The sequence below is a fragment of the Ursus americanus genome, chromosome 5 (genome assembly GCF_024610735.1).
Source record: "Ursus americanus isolate L20-20 chromosome 5, mUrsAme1.1.p, whole genome shotgun sequence".
Lineage (NCBI taxonomy): Eukaryota > Metazoa > Chordata > Mammalia > Carnivora > Ursidae > Ursus > Ursus americanus.
In genome coordinates this window covers 4032353-4051199 of record NC_142131.1, presented here as the reverse complement: position 1 = coordinate 4051199, position 18847 = coordinate 4032353, and the positions used below count along the sequence as shown (strand labels likewise).

Sequence of the window (18847 nt, the reverse complement as noted above, 5' to 3'; positions counted from 1 at the left end):
ATGACTAGGTCAAGAAATCTCAGTTTAAGGAGTTACTAGAGAGCATTCAGCCAACCCTTTCATTAGGCTCATCGTTCTGTCCTTATTGGCCACACACTTTCCTCTGCCATTTTTCTTCCTAAATATATATAACCCTGAAAATCCAGTTTATCTGGAAAAAGCAGTTTGGCCAATCAAGTACTGAGCCATTAGAATCTATTATACTTCGAAGCTTAATGATGAGATGAGCAAGTTAAGAAAGAAAAATAATTCTACTACCATCCATACTTACCTGAGTCCAATTTCCCATAGCTGGATTAGGGCTAACTGAAAAGTAAGTTAAAGACAAAATTAAGGGAATAAGACATTTTGGTAAAGCACTTCTCAAACATATACTTGCAAAAGAAGGATCCTCATTAAGGGTAATTATTATCCAAGTTTTAAAATCTAGCTTCTAAGAGCACACTCTTCTGCCAAACCTGGGAGATTAGAGAGCTGTTATTGGCTCCATATTTTTTTTAAATACCAGTTAGGACACAGGCTGTATGACATGAACTCTATGACTTTAGTTCTCTTTGATAGAATTCTCTTCCATGTTCAACCATATTATAGCCCCCATATAAAAGTAAAATGTCAAAATGTTAATTTTAATCATTATGGGTCTTTCATCTTTTTAGGTTTTTGTTTTCTCCAAAGAAAATTTTCAGGGTTTGTCTAATCAAAAACCTGTTTGGGATTCAATAAAAAAATAAATGGGAAAAAGTAGGCAAGGGATTTTTGTTTTTTTGTTTGTTTTTGTGTTTTGTTTTGTTTTAGAGAGACGAGGGGGTGGGAGAGGGAGAGGGAGAGAGAGAATCCTAAGCAGGCTCTACACCTGGTGCAGAGCCCAACACTGGACTCAATCTCACCACCCTGAGATCATGATCTGAGCCAAAATCAAGAGTCAGACACTTAACCAACTGAGCCACCCAGGTGCCCTGCCTTTAAAAGCGTAATCGTAGAAGACTGGTCAGACTTTGTTTTAGTCACACAGTGGAGCACTATGTCGTCATTTAAATGATCCATATATATGTGTATTGAAATTGAAGAGATTTTTCACACTATATGATCAAGTGAAAAAAGTTGCAAAACAGAAGGTAAATGCTTGTTCTTCTTTTTCCAATTTATTTTTATTTAAATTTAATTAACATATAATGTATTATTGGTTTCAGAGGTAGAGTTCAGTGATTCATCAGTTTCTTAAATTCCACATATCAGCAAGATCATATAATTGTCTTTCTCTGATTGACTTATTTCTAGCATAACACCCACTAGTTCCATTTATGCCATTGCAAATGGCAAGATTTCATTTTTTTGACGGCTGAGTAGTATTCCATAAATTCTTGTTCTTAACGTGTTTGTGTGACTACAAGGTTCAGTAACTCAACCATGTCAGCCCATTTAAATGAGGGTTATTTTAGCTACAGAGGCATTCTGGGGAAATCAAGAGATAGGAACTACACTATAGCAAGACATCATGAGAACAGGTCTGAAATCTGGGAAGGCAACAGGTTATGGAGCAAATATCTTCATATATACAGTGGTCACATTGGAAGTACAAAATGACCAAGCACAAAATGACCTAAATTATTCTAAGTTTTTCATCTTAGCTTTGTTTTACAGAAAATTATCAATAGTTGTCTTTCATTCAAAGCTAATTAAAACATTTAATAAAGAATTGAAAAGAAAACTATAGCCCAGATTGAGAAAACTAATAATGCCCTTATACTGGAATATTTTAATGTTCTTGTAATTTGTACTTTTCTTTTATTGAGATATAATTCATACACCCATATTCACTCTTTCAAGGTATATAATCAGTGATTTTCTAGTATATTCACATAGGTGTGCAACCATCACCACTGTTTAATTCCAAAACATTTACATTAACCCACAAAGAAATCTGCTACCCAGTAACAGTCACTCTCTATTCCTCATCTACTCCAGCCCCTGCAACCACCAGTCTACTTCCTGTCTCTATGGATTTGCCTATTTTTGGCATTTTATATAAATGGAATCCTACAATATATGGTCTTTTGTGTCAGGTTTCTTTCATTTAGTGTAATTTTTTCAAGGTTTATTCATGCTATAGCATGAATATCTCATTCCTTTTTCTGGATAAATCTATTTCATTGTGTGGATATACCACATTTGTTTATTCATTCATCAAATGATGGATATCTAGGTTGTTTCCACTTTTTAGCTACTATGGACATTAGTGTACAAAGTTTTTATGGACATATGTTTTCAGATATCTTGGGTATATACATAGGAGTGGAATTGCTGGGTCAAATGGAAACTCTTTGTTTAATTATTTTGAGGAACTGCTGAACTATTTTGCAAAGTGGCTACACCATTTTACATTCCTACCAGCAAGGTATGCAGGTTCTAATTTCTCCATATCCTCACCCGCAGTTATTTTCCTTTTTTTGTTTTGTCTCGTTATGGCTATCCTAGTAGATGCTAAGTATATCTCATTGTTTTGCATTTCCCTAATGACATACAGTATTGGACATCTTTTCACATGCTTGTCTGACATTTGTATGTCTTCATTGGAGAAACGTGGATTCAAATCCTTTGCCTGTTAATTTTTTTTATTGTTGAGTTGCAGTAGTTCTTTATTTATTATGGATACTAGATGCTTTTTCGATGTGATTTGCAAATATTTTCTCCCATTCTGTGGACTGTCACTTCACTTTTTTTGATAGTATCCTTTGAGGCACAGAAATTTAAAATCTTTATGAAATCCATTTTACTTATTTTTTATTTGATGACTTGTGTGGTGGGTGTTATATCTAAGAAACCATTGCCTAATTCAAGGTCACAAAAATATACACTTATGTTTTCTTCTAAGAATTGTGCCATTTCTTCTAAGATGGTGCCATTCCCTGAAAAGGGGAACAGGAGAAGGAATACTACCTTGGTGTAGCAATCAACTTGATTTTGCTTTTCTTGGTTTTGTTTACAGTTTTTCCTCCCATAACTTTGACTTTTTTTTTTTTAAAGATTTTATTTATTTGAGAGAGAGAGAACAAGCAGGGGGAGGGGCAGTGGGAGAGGGAGAAGCAGACTCCCCACTGAGCAGGAAGCTCGACAAGGGGCTCCATCCCAGGACCTCAGGATCATGCCCTGAACCGAAGGGCAGAAGCTTAACCGACTGAGCCACCCAGGTGCCCCTAACTTTGACTTTCTTAGCATGGGTCATCAAGGCCTCTCTGTTCTTACTTTTCTTTCATTGTCACTGCTAACTGATTCAGTTTCTTGGTTTCCCAATTCCAGATTCAAGGGAGAGGAATCTTATCAGCCCGGCTGTTTTTTTTTTTTTTTTTTTTAAGGAGGTCACATAGTCTGTGGTTGGATCACCAGCATTTGGGACAGATGCCCACTAGCCAGATCTAGTGAGCTTTGACCTTTATTTTTATTTATTTATTTTTTTTAAAGATTTTATTTATTTATTTAACAGATAGAGACAGCCAGCAATAGAGGGAACACAAGCAGGGGGAGTGGGAGAGGAAGAAGCAGGCTCATAGCAGAGGAGCCTGATGTGGGGCTCGAACCCAGAACGCCGGGATCACGCCCTGAGCCGAAGGCAGACGCTTAACCGCTGTGCCACCCAGGCACCCCGAGCTTTGACCTTTAGAGGGAAGAGAGAGGCAACATTAATAAACACCTCTACTAATACTGCATTTTGGAAAGAGGAAATAAATTTAGAAAGTTCTCAACATATGTAGAAATATATCTCATGTTGTGTGTGGGAGTTAAGAAAATAAGCTGCCAGGAATTACTTTTAATATTAAATATTACTGCAGTAGGAAAATGATCAAACACATTGTTCATTTTAAAACCATCAAGAGGGATGCCTTCGTGGCTTAGTCGGTTAAGCATCTGCCTTTGGCTCAGGTCATGATCCCAGGGTCATGTGGGATTGAGTCCCACATCGGGCTCTGTGGTCAGTGGAGAGTGTGTGTCTCCCTCTGTCTGCCACTCCCCCTGCTTGTGTGCTCTCTCTCTCTCTCTGACAAATAAATAAAATCTTTAAAAAAATAAATAAAACCATCAAGAGAAATCAATCTCTTACTATACAATGTGACTCGAAGAAAATCTTAGTAAAGTAACTTTTTTGAAGGGTAATTAACATACAATGTTTTATTAATTTCAGTTGTACAATATATTTGTTTGATTATATACATTACTCAGTGCTTATCACAAGTGGTCATCAAGTATCACCATGCGACAGTATTATATTATTGACTATATTCCCTCTGCTGTACTTTCCATTTCCGTGACTTAATCATTTCATAACCAAAGTTTGTACCTCTCAGTCCCTGTTATTTACTTCACCCATCCTCCCACCTATCTCCCCTCTGGCAACCATCATTTTTTCCCTCTGTATTTAAGAGTCTGTTTTTTGTTTATTTGTTCATTTGTTTTGTTTTTTAGATTCCACATGTAAGTGGAATCAGATGGTATTTGTCTTTATCTGACTTATTTCACTTAGCATAATACCCTCTAGTTCCATCCATGTTGTCACAAATGCGTGTGTAAATATATATGTATATATAATTAAGCTTAATATTCAAATAATTGGAATTCCTGAAAGAGGGAAGAAAGAAAAATAGAAAGGAAGAAATCATCAACAAAGTAATTGGGGAAGAAATTCCTAGAATTACACAACTTAATTTCTAGACTGAAAGGGTGCACCAAGTATAAAGCACATATGGATGAAAAGATAACTATACTGAGGTTTGTTACTGTGAAATTTCGGAACATAGGGCACAACAAGAAACAAAGAGAAAGGGGAAAAAAAACTGGTCAAATACTAAAGAAGCTAGACTCAGAATACTTCAGACTTTCCAAAAGTAACATTGGAAGCTCTAGAGGTTGATAGACAATCTGAAAGAATTTGGTCCCAATTTAGATTTCTGTTCCCAGCCAATAATATGTTAGAGCAGTGTAAAGCATCTTCAGAACACACGGCTCCCACAGAACATCACCTCCCGTTTCTGTATTTTCAGGACTCTTGGAGATTAAGTTAAGAAAGAGAAAAAACACAGGACAAAGACCAGGAGAGTGAATGAAAGAGGAGACTAAAAGAATGCCAGAATGGTGGTGAAAGAAGATCCCAGGATGAGAGCTGTCCATTAGACCTGGAGTACTACCATTTCAGATTGGAAGAAGGCAGAGGCTCTGTAAGGCTCTTCATTAGGAAGATAAAATGGAGGTAATGCTAATGAATCTCACAGTCTTTAAGGGAGCTTTTGACAATTGGTGAGAAGTTAGGGGCTGAATTAGTGGGAAGCAAATTAAAAAATCAAGAAAACAAAAAATTAAGACAATCATTAATTCCAGAGAAAACAAGAAGTTATACAAGAAAGAAGTCATTAGAGATTATCGTTACTTCTTTTTTTTTTTTTTAAGATTTTATTTATTTATTCGACAGAGATAGAGACAGCCAGTGAAAGAGGGAACACAAGCAGGGGGAGTGGGAGAGGAAGAAGCAGGCTCATAGCGGAAGAGCCTGATGTGGGGCTCGATCCCATAACGCCGGAATCACGCCCTGAGCCGAAGGCAGACGCTTAACCGCTGTGCCACCCAGGCGCCCCTATCATTACTTCTGCTAGAGCTAACTTTTACATAATCATAATAAAATAAACTCTGGTATTAACCTGATTAAAATTATGATATAATCATATTGGAAGGATGAGATAAGGGAAAGGGAACACATGCATGGTAGGAATATGGAAGGAAAAGGAGCAAAACCTTTATCTTCCATAGTGGGAAGACATTAATGTCTAAAATAAAAATGAATGGTAAACATTCAAGTACATTGTTTCGAGTTATGGAGGTAAATACCAAAATATTTAACAGAGTTTAAGTTGGTTGTTTCTTGGAGAGGTAAATGCTAGGGTGGGGATGGAAGAGTATTACCTTTCATTACAAACCTTGTAGAACTATTTGATTCTAAAGTATGTGCATATGAAACTTAGATTTTATTAGTTAAAAATAGGGAAAGAGACAAAGAACTAGAGAAGAATAGAGTCCAGAAAAATAAAAGCAGTAATAAATGCAGAGGTGCATACCTTATTTAAAAAGGAAGATATGGAATGTTTTTGAGTCTGTAGAAAAAAATATGAAAAACAGCTCTTTTCAAAATGTAGTCTGAGAAAGTTATAAGACATTTATTTAATAAATCCAAAATGGCAATGGATGTGACACATATCCAAGCATAAAAGGACCTAAATGGTGTTAAAAAAATATATCAATTGGTCACTTCCATGGAGAACTAGGGCATATTGCTGAAAACAAAGATAAGAACATGGTAGGTGGAAAAGTGAATACAGAACAAAACAGATGTGTAATCAGTTTTTAAGAAACAGGTGTGATTCGGGTGACTATCATCTGGTTGTTCTTATGTCAACAGATTCAAAAGTTATGGTGCAGGTACTGAAAGAGAAAAATTGTAAACAACTAGACAGAGGAGCTGTGTCTAACATAAAGCTTAGATCTGTGGGGAGGGTACATCCTACCATAAAAAGTCCCAGGGAGGAAAGGGAGAATGCTGTGTAATTGATGGATGTAGGTGTCAATCTATCATTTTATGTGAGCCCTCCAAATTTTATTTGCAAAATTAATTTAAAACAGACTTGAATAAGAATCTAGTTATATTAAAAATGCTTGGGTGATTATAAACAATGGGCAAATGATTAATAATAGCATAATTAAGTCTAGGGCAATGTGTAGTCGGGTGTTGCAAGGGTCTGTGTTGGGTCTGGTCTAGTTTAATGCCTTTAATGATCTGGAAAAGGGAGTGAATAGAATTTATAGATGCTACTCAATTTTCCACTGAGTTCATGGCCCTAAATAGAATGTTTTCCTGGCATGGTATGGGTGGCACTCAATCTGGCGTAGAAAAGGATGGATTACAGTCTCTAGTCCTTCACCCTTGAATGCTTGCCTTGTATATTAGAATTAATATTCTTTTCACCTGGTCCATTTTGCAAGACTTGGATTTCTCTGAAACATTTATCCTTTGATTCCCTTTACTATGCTTTCTGCTGAAAGAACATGTAACACAGCTCTCCTCTGTCCTTTATGTCAGTTACTATTACTCTCTCAGGGTTTGAATTTATGCTCTGGTCTCTCATATGCATTTAGCATACAAGTCTACTATAAATTTAGTTCAAACTGACCATCTTGTTCTGTGAGTTGGATAAGCAAATTGTGTATATATTTGTATGTATTTATAAGTCATATATGTTGTTTGATCTAAATACTTTCATGTCCCTTTCAAAACCTGATTTTTAAAAGTCTTTCCCTTAAATCATGGGCTAAACTATGCCATGTTATCTGTTGATAAGACATTCTGCACTTTGTAATCCAGTTAGGAAACTTCATTATTCTCTGTGATGTGCTCTGTCAGTACTTCCATCTTAGTTCCCTAAGAGAGGTTACCAACTTGATTCTACTTTATTTTTGCTTTTGATGGTTTATTGAATAAGCCTATTTCATCGAAATATTCTAGTCACTTGAAGGTTATTACAGTGCTTCTGTTATCCATGTATTGGGTATTCAGGTGGGGAGGAAATCTAATACTGCAGGGCCTTCATTTTAGCCAGAAATTTCAACCAAAATCAGTTTTTTCCCACAGTGGATGAACACAGAAGGAAAAGTGGTATTTGATTTTCATAATTGCCTTCTCTCTGTTCTCTTTATTAGGGAACTAAGAAGGGAAGAACAAAAATTAGGTGAGGATATCAGCTTGAGAGTTGATTAAATCATCTGCTTGTAGACAGTTGACCCTAATGGCAAAAAATCTTGACATGAAGTTAAAAGAATCAGAATAGAAATGAGAGTAAAATAATGGAATGAGCACATGTATTTATTTCTCTTCCTACCTTAAATCCTTTTTAGCAAAAGAAAATATATTTTACAATGAATAAATCCTTAGCAGCATAAGAAAGCAAATCTAAAAATTGTGCTATCAGCAGATAAAAAATTGTGGGAAATTCCTGGCATATAGAAAGCAGATAGGACAAAAATGGAGGAAAAAGTAGCCTCACATACACACCACCACCACCACCACCACCACCACCAACAACAACAACAACAATAACAACTTTAAAGGTAATGACACATCCAGAGAAACTTCAGGCTCTAACTATGTAAATAGCAAGTTCAGTAGTGGGTCTTGGGGCAGCTATTAGAAATATTAAATAAAGAGATGGATAAAGAACACCAGGGCCAGTGCGATTCCCAACTCAGCCTCAGCAGTAGGCTGTAGCAACACTTGATCTTAGGTTAAAACCTAAGACCTACGTGATAAACAAAGTGAACTACTGGAGAAGGTTCTTCATCGAGGGTAGAGAATTAAGAGATGGAGAACAGACTTTATGGTTACTGAATATCCAATAGAAAAAGCTCCTTTATCCTGGAATAAAACATCCTAAGGACCTTCATTCCTAATGTAAAGCTTCCTTATTTTAAATAACTTGTAAAACCAGCCAGCCAGCATGCCTTCACCCCCAATTCACTTTGCTAGAGTTTTCAGTTCATCATCCTATAAAAGAAATGATGAGCCTGTAGGGGAAAAAGATCTAGACTTACAAAAAGAAACTCATGCCACTTGTGATAGGCAGAATTCTAAGATGGCACCCAAGTTTTCCACCCTGTCGTGTACACATCCCTAAGCTCTTTCCTTTGCATGTGGGTAGGACCTATGAATATAATGGGATTTTGCTCCCTTGATTAGGTTACTAATAATTTGACTTTAACTTAATAAAAAAGGACCATTGCACTGAATAGGCCTAGAATTATCAGGTGAACCTGCAAAAGAAGTCAGGGAAGTTTATAGTAGCAGAGGTATTTTCCTGCTGTCATTGAAGAAGAAAAAAATCATGTGGTCACCTGCTTATGGTGAGCGTCTAGGAGGTGACAGTGGCCCTACAGAAAGTCACCAAGGAAACAAGGACTTCGGTTCTACAGCCTCAAGGAACTGAATTCTGCCAACAACCAGTGAGCAAGAAAGAAGACCCTGAATGTCAGATGAGACTCCAGCTCTGGATCTTCATTTCAGCCTGGTGGAACCCTGAATAGAAGACCCAGCTGACCGATGCTGATTCCTGACCTGTGGAAACTATGAGATAATACATTTGTGTTGTTTTCAGCTGCTAAATCTGTGGTAATTTGTTATGTAGCAATAGAAAATGAATGTGTACTACCTTTTATTTGACCGAGTTTTTTCAGTCGTTGAAGTGCCCTGATAACCAGGGATACCAAATGCATGAACAAGAAGGACCGAGAGGAATGAAGAGAACAAACAGCTTCTGAGAAAGCAGAGATAATTCAGAGGACGGAAAAGAAATGTAAAGAAAAATCTTAGCAACATTTGTTGTTTGGAGAAAGGGAAACCCTCTTACATTGTTAGTAGGAATGCAAGCTGGTACAGTCACTCTGGAAAATAGTATGGCAAGAAGCTAAATATAGACCCAGCAATTGCACTGCTAGGTATTTACCCCAAAGATACAAATGTAGTGATCCAAAGGGGCACCTGATCTCCAGTGTTTATACCAGCAATATCCACAGTAGCCAAGCTATGGCAAGAACCGAGATATCCATTGACAGATGAATGGATAAAGAACGTGTAGTATATATATGTAATGGAATATTACTCAGCCATCAAAAGGATGAAATCTTACCAATTACATTGACGTGGATGGAACTGGAGGGTATTATGCTGAGTGAAATAATTCAGTCAGAGAAAGATAATTCTCATATGGTTTCATTCATATGTGGAATATAAGAAACAGCTTATATAGGGAAGGGAGGGAAAATGGAATGGGAAGAAATTAGAGGAGGAGACAAACCATGAGAGACTCTTTACTATGGGAAAGAAACTGAGGGTGGCTAGAGGGGAGGTGGGTGGGGGAAAGGGTAACAGGGTGATGGGCGTTAAGGAGGGCACGTGATGTGACGAGCATTGAGCGTTACATGCAACTGAATGGATTACTGAACTTTGCATCTGAAACTAATGATGTACTGTATGTTGGCTAATTGAATTTAAAAAAAAACCTTACCAGTATTCTCAGAAAGATGCAAGATTATAGATCCTATATCTGTAAGAAAAGAATGTTTTTTAAAATAATACAAAAAGCTTATTTTAAATCAAAAACATGATTGTTACAATTTGAAAAAGTCAGGAGGAAGGCTTAATAATAAAATGAATGAGACTGAAACAAAATTAGTGATCCAGAAGATCAAGTTTAGGAAATATCCTACAATGCAAAGAAAAAGAAGAGAAAGAGTATGGGAAGAAAGAGACTGAAAGAGAGAGAAGGCATAAAACTGAAGATACATAAAAAGTTATCCCAGAGTAGTAATAATACAAAATGATAATAATAATAGTAATAATAATAATGTTGCCCATTAAATACAGAAAAACAACTTCTAGAAGACTAGAATCAATACGACTGACTTCCAGATTATTAACTGAAATATTAGAGGAGAAAATAAAAATTCAGTCCAGCTGATAAGTGGTAGGAAAATGAAAAAAGAAGTGATAAAAATGGTCAATAGAAAAATAACACAAGGTAAAAGGAAAAAGCTTACATGTAATGCCAAAAATATGAATGAGTTAAATTCCAAATAAGGTACTCCAGGTTTATAGAAAAAAAAATCCTACTATATGGTATTTACAAGAGACAAATTTAAAACAAAATGACAAATTTAAAAAATAAAGTGAAAAAACGTATTTCAGACAAATGCTATACAAAGAAAAATGTAACAATAGATTTGAAAGAAAAAGAGAGAGTGATATTTCAGTTTAGCAAGAAGTTATCCTCCAAGAAGTCATAATAGTTAGGAAACTGTATGTATCTGAAAGGACAAATTTGAAGTATGTTGACATCAGTATGTTACTGATATGTAAACTTGTAAGTTTACAAAGAAAAATCAATAACACGACAATTTTAATAGATGTCAACTTCTCTCAGAAAAATAAATAACAGTATATAGTATTTAAATAACAAAATTAGCAAGTTTGATCAAATTGCCTACAAGGAATTTTGAAGCTCACAAACTGAGAACAAGTGGAGGACATACTCCAAAATAATATTACGTTAGATGGCAATTAAAATAGTGTGGTATTTGAGGAGCTATTTAAAAATATATCAGTGGAACAGAATTGAGAGTTCTGAAACAAATCCAAGTGTCTATGGGTATTTAGAATAAGATAAGGAAGCTGTTCTAAATGAGTGAGTAAAGGTTAGGTTATTTAGTAACAGTTGGATCAACTAGTTATCCATTTGGAAATATGAAAAGGTTAGATTACTACTTTAACTCCATATGCCAATAGAAATTCTTATGAATAAGGTATGTCTATATAAAATAAGAACCTACAAAAATATTAAAAGCAAATATAGAGAATATTTTTATAAAATTGGAGTGGAGACTTTCTCAAATAATACCCCAAATCCAGAAGCCATAAAGAAAGAAATTAAGGACTTGAGTTACAGTTGAAAACTTTTGAAAGTTGAAATGACATCTTAAAGTTAAAAGATGAGTAACAAATAACCCCAGACAATCAATATGAAAATGATATAATAAATTCTTACAAATCATTAAAAAAAAGAGAAACATTCAAACATTAAAATGCATAAAGAGAACAAGCATTACAAAGAAGAAAATACATGAATGGCTAATAAACGTAATTTAAAACAGTCCACTCCTTTTTTTTTTTTTAAAGATTTATGTATTTTTTTGAGAGAGAGCAGGGGGAGGGGCAGAGGGAGAGAATCTTCAGACAGACTCCCTGCTGAGCATAGAGACTGACACTGGGTTGGATCCCACCACCCATGAGATTACAACCTGAGCCGAGTGGTATGCTTAACCGACAGAGCCAACCAGGCGTCCCTAGAACAGTCTACTCCTTTAGATGTGAGAGCAATGCATATTAAAGTAAATAGATATAATATGTTTTCTATCTTATTTGCAGAAAATGAGGTCAGTATCAGCTGAGGGCAAGAGTGTGAGGGAAACAAATTCTCTTGCGTTCTTGGTATATAGTGACCAAGCTTTTATTAGAGGACAGTTTTGTATTATCTAGTAAAATCTTTTGATTTTACCTATGATCTAGAAAGTCCATTTCCAGGTATCTATTCTAGAAAAATACTCACAAATGTGCACAAAGAGACAAGAACAATAATGTTTGAGGTATTTTTTTAGTAGTGAAAAACTACAAACCACCAAATATCCATCAGATAGATGGAATGCATGGTGTGCGCATTACTATGAAATATTGCATGGAGCAAGTTTTAAAAAATGAGGTGGATCATGGTCAGGGAGAGTTTACCAAGATATATCATTAAGTGAAAAAAGCAAATTGAAGTACAATCTACTATTATATAACTTCAGTATTGTTATATAAAAAGTAAAGAAAATAATACTATATGTTTTTATGTGTGCATATACATATATGAGTAAAAAAATAAAGGTCTGGAAGAAAGAAAGGAGAAAGGTTGGAGGAAGAAAAGAAAGAAAAAACAGGGAAATAGTGGAAAAAAACAGGTTTATCACAGTTCTGATCTAACAATTATATTCCCTATTACGCTTTTATATTTGGAACGTTGGTGCAGAAGGACACAGTTCTCTGCATATAGATTTTATTTTCAATAAGCTTTTGATCTTTTAAGTCAGTTGTCATGCTTATCAGAAAAATCAGAACTTTTCTTTTTCCTCTCTTACAAATAAATTTGCACTCACAAGCCAAGAAAACTGCTAGAAAATCTCACCTGAATATTTCGCTTGTCTTTCATTCAAGTAAATGAGGGAAAATAAATGTGTGTGTGTGTGTGTGTGTGTGTGTGTGTGTGTGTGTGTGTAAATTAGAAACTAATAAAACTGATTACCTGCAAGTGATGGATGAGAACAGAATGGAAGGGATATAGAACACAGTGACCCCTTCTGAGTATATCTTTTAACGTCAGTTTTACTTTTGAACCAAGTCATCATTTTACTCATTTAAAACAATAAAATTAGATCAAGGAAAAAAAAACCCTAAAATTGAATATAAGCAAAAAAAAAATGAACCTAAATTTGTGAATATCAAATTTATAATATAAGCACAAAAATGAATCAATTCAAGTAAGGCCTGAACACACTACATTGTATGCACACAGTATATGCATGCAGAAAGGCAAAGAAATGTGGGATTTTACTTGGCTTGTTACCGATAGTAGTATAAGTATACTGATTCTGAAATAATTTTGTTTTTATTATAGAATGCGGCCAATGATTAATTGTGTTAATGTTTAGAACCAGAATTCTCGCTACAAATACAATAAGGAATGGAGGTGGTGTTGAAGTAGAATAGACTTTGAGTCGACATATTGGTTGGGGGGGCAATGATTATACACATGAGTGAAGAAGATAAGTGCAGCTTTCCTTACCCACGTGCAGACTAACGCAAGACCTACCTGTTACAGCGGGCCATATTGTACTAACAGAAGGACATGGGAGAAAGAACATTAAATTATTAAATGTCTCCAAAGGTGACAAAAAACATACTTTTGACAAGTTTGCTTTATTTAATTTGGTGTGGCGTTTTTTTTGTGTGTGTGGCCAGTGAAGTTAAATACATGCTTATGTGTTTATTAGCTATTTGGATATTCTCTGTCCAAGTAAAAGCTCATTTTTGTATTGTCTGTCCTTTTCTTATTGATTTGCATGATTCTTTACATAACCTGTCCCCAGGTTTTTGGTTGCTTTTCTGTATTACAGATATCTTTCCTCACACCGTGGGCTGTAGTTGTACTCCTAAATTGGTGTCCTTTGGAACACGGTTTTTTAGTCTTACAGTCCAATCTGTCAGTTGTCTTCTTTATACAGTTAAATGCTTGGTATGTTTTGTTTAGGAATTGTTGCCCGAGTCACAGTCATGAAGATATTCTGTTTTCTTCAAGAAACTTTCACCTTTCACATTTGTATCTGCAGCCCTCTTAGAATTTTCTGTTTGTATATGGTTGGGAAGGGGTTACAGATTTTTTTTTTTTTTTACCTTCCATATGGATATCTAATTTACCCAACACCAGTTCTTGAAAAGATAATCCTTTCCTCCATTGCACTGCAGTGTCACCTTTGTGATGAATCAGTTCTGGAGACCTACTGTAGAGCATGGTGACTATAGCTAACAATAGTGTATTGTATACTTGAAATTTGCTTAAGTGTTCTCACCATTTAAAAAAAGGAAAAGAAAAGTATGGTTAACTATGTGAGGTGATGGGTGTGTTACTTGGCTTGATTGTGATGATCATTTCACAATATATACATATGTCAAAACATCAAGTAATACACCTTAAATATATATAATTTTTGTCAATTATACCTAAATACATCTATTAAATATGTGTACAGCTATACTGGATAACAAATATTATTCAAGTAAAACCCACTGGTTCATATTAATCCTAACATTATCCATTCTGAGTCCAGTGGTTTCACGTCTTGGGGCAGTGAAGGCAAATAATGGTGAGTGAGAAAATAGAAGGAAGTCAGAGTTCAGGGGTCACATGAAACTTGCTAAAATCAGACATCTTTGCAATTCCAGTTGATATGTTTCACTTCCCGTCATTTTGCTCCTTTATACTCAAGCTGAAAGGAAACAAGAGTGGAACATGTCCCAGCATTATCGCTCGTTACGCAGGTCATGGCTGCTGTCAACTTCTCCTCTAAGGAGCAGCCCCTCATTCCCCAGCTGTGTGTGTTACCACTGTCTGCATATCTTCACTGTCTTTCCTCCTAATTTTCACATTCCACTTGGTGCTTCTGGGTTTGCTTTGTATCATTTCGGTGTTGTCTCTGAGTGACAAGCGAGTCTTCAACGTTCTCTCTTTTCATGAGAGTGTTACAGTATCTAAAACTGAAGAAATGCTGTAATATTTTTGTGAAACTGGTGGTAATATTGTCAAACCAATGGAAAATTTCTTTAGACAAGGGAATAGGGAATAAATCTTTGTCAACAGGCTTATCTGTTCATTAGATTGAGAATTTTATGCCAGCCACATTTAAAGTCTTGTATGGTATTAATACTAATCAGTGTTTATTAACATTCAGACATGTTCACAACTGTTGTAGCAGCTGAGTGCCTGTAAGTTAAATTGATTTCAGTCCTTAGATACCCATTAACAGCACTGCTTCCTATTTCGGTAATGGAGTACAGTTGTTTGGGGGTGTTTATGAAATGACATCTATTTGATTTATAAGTAACCTTGACTAGGAAGTCTCTGTATGTTAGAATGTAAGTGATCACCTCCCCCACTTTGATTGCCACACTGCAGCTGTGCATTCCCATTTCCAAACCATAAGAGACCAAAAAAAGATCTGCAAACACAACAAATACTAAGTTAGAGTCTCTCAGCCTCGAGCAGATATTTTAGGGGAGATTGCATTCAGATTTTCCCTTAACCAGCCCAACCACCGTGAGCCCACTAAGGGAACTGTATTGTGATGTAGTGAAGCGACCTCAGGAGATTTTCTGGATTCAAAAGAAGAAATTTTTGAATTCTGGCTCAATATGCTGGCAACCTGTTCTCAGGTACATTTTAGTCCTCAGGAAATTTAGAGTGTGACTTACATGGTATTGATTTGAGACATTCTATGAAAGCATGCTCCAGAGCTATAGCTCTGTCCTCTATGGGGGGCAGAAAATATCACCCTCTGTATTTCTGCCCCCAAGTGGACTTAGAGTTGGTTCAGAGATTTGCTGAAATCAACCTGGTTGCAGACCCTATGGTCTTGACACCTCTCTAATTCTCTGAAGAAGTATGCACAGAGGGAATAGAGGGATTGACAGACTGTTCCTCTGCTTCAGTGATATTCCTTTCAGGATACATGTATTCAAATAATTTTTTTTTTCATCTTGACAGAGTATGAGTGCATTGACTGAGGAAAAATAGCTCCAAGTGCTACTCTTCCCTAGGGAGGGCTGCAGAGTCAGGCAAACACTTTGAGAGGGTTCCCATTCCAACCCAAGCCACTTTTAGATGGTGACAATCTACTTTCTGAATTTTAGCTTAACAATTGCGTCAGTTTTATTTTGAGCACAACAGCAGGCTCAACAATGTTTTGTACTTCAGCGTTTTATTATTCAAGGTTGAATCACAATGTCCCTTATATAGGTGTTGCAAAGCAAGTTTATAATAGTGCATATTTAATTTCTAAGAGAGCTCTTTATGTACCAGATTATTCTATGTGTAACAATAGAGGGGAATATTTTTATAAGAGAGCAGGTTCCCATGGGTTTCATGGCTGAAGAATTATCTGGATGCTGATGTTCTGAGTGTCTCCATTTTACTTTACAGGTAATAATGCACCGTTTCCACAGACTGTAAATCTTTTTTCAGGGAATTTTGTGAACAGGAGGCAGATGAATGACTATAGAACTAAGTAGGTAATGTGAATACATTCAAGTTACATTCAGAATAATGTAGATAATAGAAAACATGTCAAGAAAAGGGAGATAAGAAAACATGGAAGATTGAAGTTCAATGACGTGTGTGCATCAGGAAGATTATCCTCATAGAAGAAAAAGAACAAATGCATTCTCTAGGGGAAAGAATGGAGCTGTTAGTTGTTTGGATTGGGAAGTGCTGACCTAAGGTCGTATAACAACAATGATAACAATAAAGCCCACATATATTTTATGGATCATTTCTGTGAGTCTCCATCCTAGGTACTTGTGCATTCTACCACATCTACCCACCTTACATGTGGGATACTTTAAAAATCGGGCCATCCCAAAGTGGAAATATTTACATATTCAAAGCTGTTATGGTGATTGTCCTCGCTCTTGTTTGGACTTCCTCTTACCTAGATTTCTGCTTCCACCAGACGCTAACCTCTTGGCTTTGCATTTTCAGCTTCAGTCCAGCCTCTGACCCTGTCCCACATCTCCTGCACAGTGTTGGTTGGCTTCCTTTATCCCTTGGCTCTCTAAACCCTGGGCAACCTCAGGACAAACCCTCAGATACACCCCATCAATTTGAGCAGTGGCCAAGCCAGCCAAACCACCATTCACTTCCCATATGAGTTCCTCAGTTCTTGATGAAATCGAAGACCAATAATTTCTTTCCATTAAGTTCACCAGCCAGGCTAAGAGACACATGCAGAATTTTTCTGAGAGGTGTGTGTGTGTGTGTCTGTGTGTCTGTTCATCCTATCTGGGTTTTTTGTTTGGTGGTTTGTTTTGTATTTGTTTTTTTGGAATGGTGACTTTTATTTATTTTTTAAGATTTATTTATTTTGAGAGAGAGAGAGAGAGAGCACGAGTGGAAGGGGGAGAGGGAGAGAGAATTCCAAGCAGACTCCACGCTCAGCGTGACACAGGGTTCGATCTCACAACCCTGAGATCATGACCTGAGCAGAAACCAAGAGTTGGTTGCTTAACGAACTGTGCCACCCAGGCACCCCAGGAAGGGTGATTTTGATGAAGGAAGAAATTATATGGGTTCTCCTGGGTTGCCACTTTTTTAGAGGAACATAGAATTCCTAGAATTACTGTTTTATTTTATTGCAAATTCTCATGCTTATAGAAATAGGAAAAAGGGGGGCGCCTGGGTAGCGCAGTCGTTAAGCGTCTGCCTCCGGCTCAGAGCGTGATCCCGGCGTTCCGGGATCGAGTCCCACATCGGGCTCCTCGGCTGGGAACCTGCTTCTTCCTCTCCCACTCCCCCTGCTTGTGTTCCCTCTCTCGCTGACTGTCTCTCTGTCAAATAAATAAATAAAATCTTAAAAAAAAAAAAAAATAGGAAAAAGGAAGAGAAGGTTGTAGGGGTGGAAAAATAGTAGAGAAATTTTTATTACTTGAGGCATTAGTAATTTGCTCCCCCAGGCACAATATTCCCACATAGTACTTACTCTTAAAATTGATCAGGCCCACAGTGGGAAAAGTTTACTTAAATCTACTTTCTTGAAGTCACATACCCGAAATTGAAATATGTAAAGAAAAAAGCATAGAGCTAGACAGGTCAAATTCTAGTTCACTCACTCTCTGCCTAGAAACTTGGTCATTTAAAATATTGTTAGCTTCAGTATTCTTACCTATAAAAATGGAACTTATAATTTTTATCTAACAAGATTTTCTAGGACTATAGGAGATCATGTATATGAAAATTCCTTACACTGAGGCCTGGCTCCAAATAGGCACCCAAATAGGCACCTTTCACCATCTTTGTGGATGCCAAATGAGGAAGCTAGTGCACTTTAATTTATTACTCCCATTCTTAATGGGGATAGCAGATATTGGTTATACATTCCCATGCAGTTGTTCCTTGGCAGATGTCTTTAATAATTAGCCTTTTCCCCTCCAATCATGAGGCTGTATAATATGGGTATTTCATAAAGTAAAGTTGTCTTTAAGCTGCATCTACTAAAAGGGAGGGTCTTTAAAACATGTTTTGAATTTACCTAAAGAAAACTACGGAACAGAGAAGAGCAATAATCCCAAGGAAATATTCAGCTGGAATGCAGGAGTGGAAATTTGTTTGAAGCCAGCTTTACTAAGCTTTGTGGTCCTTTTCCCTCTTAGGGCTCTCAGGCCCTCTATACCTTAACCTCACAGAGGATGTCACAGCTGGGAGAGGTACTTACTTGTCCCCAGACCACACAGCAAGTCTCTGCTCCTATTTTGTGTTTCTGGCCCATACTGCAAGCTGGGTGCCCTGGATTTCCCCAATGCAGTCTGCTCTCTTGGTTGCTGTTGACAATTAAGATTTTACAGCCTGGAGTGATTTGTTTGAGGGAGAGAACAGCAGCTTTGGGTGTCCTTTGCCGTGATTGG

The 18847-nt window shown here is 36.6% G+C and overlaps 1 protein-coding gene across 1 annotated transcript in view; it reads left to right on the top strand.

Annotated features, from left to right (window-relative positions):
- LOC123799258 (uncharacterized) overlaps positions 1–18847 on the top strand; it is a 490917-nt gene that overhangs the window by 434335 nt on the left and 37735 nt on the right. The window contains exon 7 of the mRNA XM_087861914.1: positions 5034–5239. The gene's annotated coding sequence lies outside the window, so the exon portion shown is untranslated. The remainder of the gene's footprint in view (positions 1–5033; positions 5240–18847) is intronic.